The sequence below is a fragment of the Meriones unguiculatus genome, chromosome 7 (assembly GCF_030254825.1).
Source record: "Meriones unguiculatus strain TT.TT164.6M chromosome 7, Bangor_MerUng_6.1, whole genome shotgun sequence".
Lineage (NCBI taxonomy): Eukaryota > Metazoa > Chordata > Mammalia > Rodentia > Muridae > Meriones > Meriones unguiculatus.
Genome location: NC_083355.1, coordinates 100,662,700 through 100,668,667, shown reverse-complemented (window position 1 = coordinate 100,668,667; position 5,968 = coordinate 100,662,700). Strand labels below are relative to the sequence as shown.

The window sequence follows — 5,968 nt, the reverse complement described above, 5'->3', positions numbered from 1 at the left end:
TCATTTTCTTCTTTCCAAACTATGCAAGTGGTCTCATTGCTTGTTCTGAAACTCATGAACTCTTTTTAAAAAAAGTTTACTTATGGTAGCCAACCATGCTTGGGGAGACTGTCCTGCTTCAATGGCTGTAAAGGCCTGAATGATCATGGCTGCATTACTCTGTTGTGAGACTCTCATCTTGCATATATACCACAGGCAAACCAAGGAGACCAACACGAGAAGGCCTGCTAACGCTCCCATGACCGCCCATTCCTTCAGATGATTCATGGCTGCAGCAATCCATGATGATAATCCTGTGGCTAGTCCTGCGTCCACTCTGGTAGAATTTACTGTGACAATGGCCACTCTCAGCTGCTCCATCGTAGTATCGAATTCTCCAGTCCAATTACCTAAAATATAGCTAGACAATTGTTTAGACAGATTTGCAGCACAGGAAAAATTCTCATGTTATATGCTAGTGACTCAAAGTCCAGCATATTTTCATTGACAGCCAAGTTGAGCGATTTGCCATAGGGTATCAATTTGTTCCTGCATGAGGTCAATCCTCTGATTGAACACCATCAAGCTTCCTTTTAGTTGAGCATTAATTCCTTTTTGTACAACTAGGGCATGAGCTACATTGGCTAAAAGATTACTCAGGGTCTGAGCATTCTGCCCAGTATGACTCATGGCTAATGCCCCGGTGGTAGCTCCAACAGCCGCCAATGAGATGGCAGTAACAATGGTGGCTGTAGTTCCAAGATCCCTTTTCTGTCTGAAGAGAGTCATAGCGTGAGGGGCATCAACGGGCACAGGCACCCAGCGAGGCATGCGAGTAACCAGGGCATACCTAAATTTACTAGCATTCCAGCATTGGGCAAAAAAGCAAGTATCATTACCACAATTACTTGGCTCTAACTGGCTAATAATGAATAAAGATGGGGGATATAAACAAACAGGTGTGGGCTTATAGGAAATATTATGAGAAGCCTTAACCCCCTCGTTGGAACATCCTGCATCAGTTCTAGATCTAGCAGTGGTGGTGTCCGAGGTCTGAGTAGGTTCAGGAGACCATTGCCCCCAGGGGCGAGACGTGCTCCATGCCAATTGACTAACTCCATGTTTTCCTCCACTTTTGAAACTCAGGATGCGAGGCTAAGCACTGTACTCAGGGTCAGCTGCATTGGACCCAGAGAAGAGCATGTCTGAATGCATGCGGGTTGATGCCCCAGGTCCCGCCTCTGAGAAAAAGGTATTGGTCGGTCTGATGCTCTTTGGGTGGATGACACATAAATGAACATCTGTACAAAGTTCCAATTTATTTCTAATATCAGAGATCAGACCTCTACTCTTGCCTGATGCGTCTAAAACAAAAAGGGGGAACTGTAGAGAGCTGCGGAATGCTATGCCTTAAAGATGGAGCTGGTTTCCACCTTCCACCTTCCCGATGGTGAATGCTCTATGTCACGAACAAGTCCACATTTGGCTAAGGCTGAGGATCTGGCTTGCTTCCGTGTATGTGGACCTATCTGCATTGCCTACGTGGCACACTGGGGTTGGCTACCCAGAGGCTATTTAAGCTGTGGGCTGGCTTTCCCCAGGGTCAGATGATTGTTCAAGGTTCCTGAATAAACTGCATTGAAAAAAAAAAGAGTTTACTTATTATCAATTACTTTAATTATATATAACTATTTTTATTATAAATCACAAATTAATAAATATTTATAAATTATAAATATATATATAAATTATATGTCAACACAACTTGTCCTATCTATATAATATTACTTTTGTCCATATGATTTCAGGGATGACCACTTGATATTAGATAACTGGGGAATTCTTCCCTGGGGAAGGTTATTTCTCTCACTCTCAATACTCTTAGTTGCCTCTCATTCTTTTTCTAGAATTGGGACCCTGTGAGATTCCTCCCATTCATGCTAGCATATCTATCAGTGTTCTTGCTACTGTCTTGTTTAAGCAAACATTTTGTTCAGACTTCAGGGATGTAGGTTCCCTAACATTTCTAGGAGATGTAACCCCACATAGGAATTTCTATTAATCTGGTCCTTTTCAGTGTATTATTATTTTAAGTATTAATATTAATATCATTGCCGTTAAAATATGGAACTCTTCATGAATTTGTGTGTCATCCTTGATCAGGGGCCATGCTAATCTTACTGATATTGTTCCAATTTTAGTATATGTGCTGTGGAAGTCAGCGCTTAAGCTTGTACTTTAAAATCTTACTACACTCTATGGAAACTTTTATGAGCTCAAGGCTCAGAAATAGTTCTGTAGATGTGTCAGCTGGGGTTTGTTGCCACACAAACACTTGACCTTTAAATTTGATCAATAATCCTACCAAGCTATGACAACTATGAAATACAGCAATGACAGGAATGACATGATAATCATATGGATGGAGTAGTGGCACACATATATTCTTTTTTTTTTTTTTCAATGAAATGCAGGGATTTTTATTATACATCTTCTTTATCAAGCTAATCTAAAAGGTCAGTCTCCTTTCTAATGTTTACTTCCCATGGCTCCCCCATGCTGGCTTGTGTGATCAGGTATGTCTCATCAAACCTATTTCAATCAAGTGAATAATAGTATTTTTTTCTGTCTCCAAGTGACAACAGTGTTAGCTTTATACAAAAATAACCTTTAAAATACGCTAAATATGGAGAAATATGCAAAGTCTCATAAGTACTTGGGATGGGGAAGTAAAGGGAGGAGTAATTGATAATAAGAAATCCAACCTCTTTAATAAATGAAAGAATTCCTTACTTCCACAAAGCCATGGCTTTCTAGCATGCCCCACTTCTTTGCAGCTAATAAAATCCTAACGAGAGATGACGCCTTTGCATGTTTATGTTATACTGCTATCCTTTCTGACTTCTACACCCCAGTGATCAATTTTTCTTTCATTTTATGATTCCACTTGTTCAATAGCTCCAATTTTCTTTATCATTCTTTATTATACTTGTGAGAATCCACTCTTTTCCTGTTTAACCCCCTCCAGATTCATTCAGAAGAAAATGGCAATAGAGAGATGGATCAAGTGTTTAAGTAGACAACTCTTCTAGAGAACTGGAGTTTGGAGCTCCCATGTCAAGTGGCTCACAGTTGCTTGAAACTCCAGCCACAGGGTGTCTGACAGCTTCTTTTGGCCTCAACAAACATCTGTATACATGTGGCAACACACACACACACACACACACACACACCACACCACACACAAGACATGTTTTCTTGCTTGCTTGCTCCTTTCTCTCTATCTCTCTCACATACTTTAAATTCTTTAATCATTATAAAACAATTCATTTGTGTCCTTTTCTAATCTCTCAGAAAAATACAACCTCACATTAGTGCAGGAAAGAAAATGAATAAAATGCTGTTTGGGTTTGAAATATCATTCAAGAAAGTTAAACCCACTAACAAAGCGTAAGACCTACTCTCTGAATATGTTCAAGTAGTGTACTACAATGAAATGGATTCTATTTGTTTTCTTTTTATTGTTTTTTTTTTTTTTGTGTGTGTGTGTGTGTTGTTTTTCTTTATTTCCCTCCAAAATTAACTTAGTTGGTATAAGGTCTTTGCAATATAGGGATGTATTCTCAGAACATCCATAATAACATTCCACATAGTATAATGCTATTTCTTGCTGGCTGGCATCTGGCAGCTTCTTGAAATAACAAAATGGGATGATAATAAAGATGATGATGATGGAAGTGATGAAAAATAGGAAATGTCCTTATTTCCAAACCAGACAAAGAGTTCAATCTCCTATTCAAGTTATTTCTTGATGAGCAGGCTGATCAAAGTAAAAAGAGAGAGAGAGAGAGAGAGAGAGAGAGAGAGAGAGAGAGAGAGACTTTTTTCTTTCTTTCTTTCTTTCTTTTTTCTGAGTAGCTTTGACTATCCTGGATTCACTTTGTAGACTAGGCTGGCCTCGAAGTCATAGCAATCCACCTGTCTCTTCCCCTATGAGAGCTGGGATTAAAGGTATGTGTCACCACACCTAGCTCAAAGTAAAATTATCAGTAGTCCTTAATTCAAGAAAACAAGTAAAAAATAGTTGGAAATTAGTTGTAATATTATTTTTTAAACTTGTGATCTTTATTACAAATTTAATGCATCTGTTAATGACAGCTACGTACTCATCAAAATTCTGTTTGCTGAGGGATAGTGAATACAGCCAGACTTAAAAGCCATCGTATATTTGTATATTAGAAATCTGAGTGCAAATAAATAAATAAATAAATAAATAAATAAATAAGACAGCCTACAGTAGGCATTTTCTCAGATTGCTCCAAGCTATGCATTTGAAAGATGTAACAATGATCTGCTCAGGACTGTTTTCTGAAGTGGTTGACAGCATTGTTTATGAAGATTAGAAAACATCCTACACCCTTCCAATAACTGTGATCCAAAATAATTTATATGCAATTTCATCACTCTTAATATTTTGAAGAGGATTTGGTCTGGCTGCTCTTAGTGGCTGCAGTATGTCTTTTCCCTCCTTCCTTCAAAGAAAACATTTGGCAGAAATGAATGTACTGAAGAGACAATAAAAGACAGACACTAAATACTACAAGATGTGAAATGAATGCTTAGAGGATAATTTGCAGAACTTGTTGACAAGACATACACATTGCAGTAGGACGGTCAGGAGCGCTAAATGGTGCCATGAAGGAGGTGTTTTCAGAAAGTGAAAGTAGAGGCTTTGAGATGCTGTTTTCCTCTTCTCAAAGATAAGCTCCACTTACTGTTCTTATGGAATGGTTTAGTGTTCTATCAGTGTAAGAGTTCATAACCACTGGATGTCCTATAGTTTTTCTTAATTCTGGAACACCTAGCCATAATGCGACTGAAGGAAATAGCTGCTTCAAGTAGAACACAATTTCAAGAATGAAAAAAAAAATAAGTCAATATTAAAATTAGAAAATGATTAATGATAAGTAAATTTAAAGCACTTCCATTTATTGGTTGGAGGACAAGATACACTTTGGAAATTTGCTTTCTAGTCCAGTGAGATGACCGAAGAGGTAAGATAGATGATGTGCAAATCTGATGATCTGAGTTACATCTTCCGAATAAAGGAGAGAGTGCACTCCTTCATGTTATACTGTGACCTCAACATGTATACCTTATCATATGGGTGCCCTCAAACATACAAACACATTTCATCAATGTATGCATCATCATCATCATCATAGTGGTGGTAGTAGTTGTTGTAAAAATGACATATTTTTTTTTCATCAATTACACTTTATTCATTCTGCATCCCCCTATAAGCCCCTCCCTCCTCCCATCCCAATCCCACCCTCCCTCCTCCCTCTGCTTGCATGCCACTCCCCAAGTCCACTAATAGGGGAGGTTCTCCTCTCCTTTCTGATCTTAGTCTGTCAGTTCACATCAAAAGTGGCTGTATTGTCCTCTACTGTGGCCTGGTAAGGCTGAACCCCCCTCCCCCCCAGAGGGAGGTGATCAAAGAGCAGGCCAATCAGATTATGTCAGAGGCAGTCCCTCTTCACATTACTATGTAACCCAATTGGACTCTGAACTGCCCTGGGCTACATCTGTGCAGGGGTTCTAGGTTATCTCCATGAATAGTCCTTGGTTGGAGTATGAGTCACTGGGAAGTTCCCTATGTTCAAATTTTCTTGTTCTGTTGCTCTCCTTGTGGAGACCCTGTCCTCTCCAGCTCTTACTATTTCCCAGTTCTTACCTAAAATTCTGTTCACTCTGCCCAACAGTTGCCCATCAGGCTCAGCATCTGCTTTGATAGTCTGAAGGGCAGAGGCTTTCAGAGGCCCTCTGTGGTAGGTTCCTAGGTTGTTTCCTGTTTTCTTCTTCTTCTGATGTCCATCCTCTTTGCCTTTCTGGATGGGGATTGGACGTTTTAGTTAGGGTCCTCTCTCTTGCTTAGTTTCTTTAGATGCACAGGTTTTAGTGGGTTTGTCCTATGTTGTATGTCTAT

At 39.3% G+C, this 5,968-nt stretch overlaps 1 non-coding gene across 1 annotated transcript; it reads right to left on the bottom strand.

The window, feature by feature from the left end:
* Positions 1-2,097: 2,097 nt before the first annotated feature.
* Positions 2,098-2,204, bottom strand: LOC132655487 (U6 spliceosomal RNA). The gene has a single exon (XR_009593295.1). It is a non-coding gene; the product is annotated as a U6 spliceosomal RNA (small nuclear RNA).
* Positions 2,205-5,968: the final 3,764 nt, after the last annotated feature.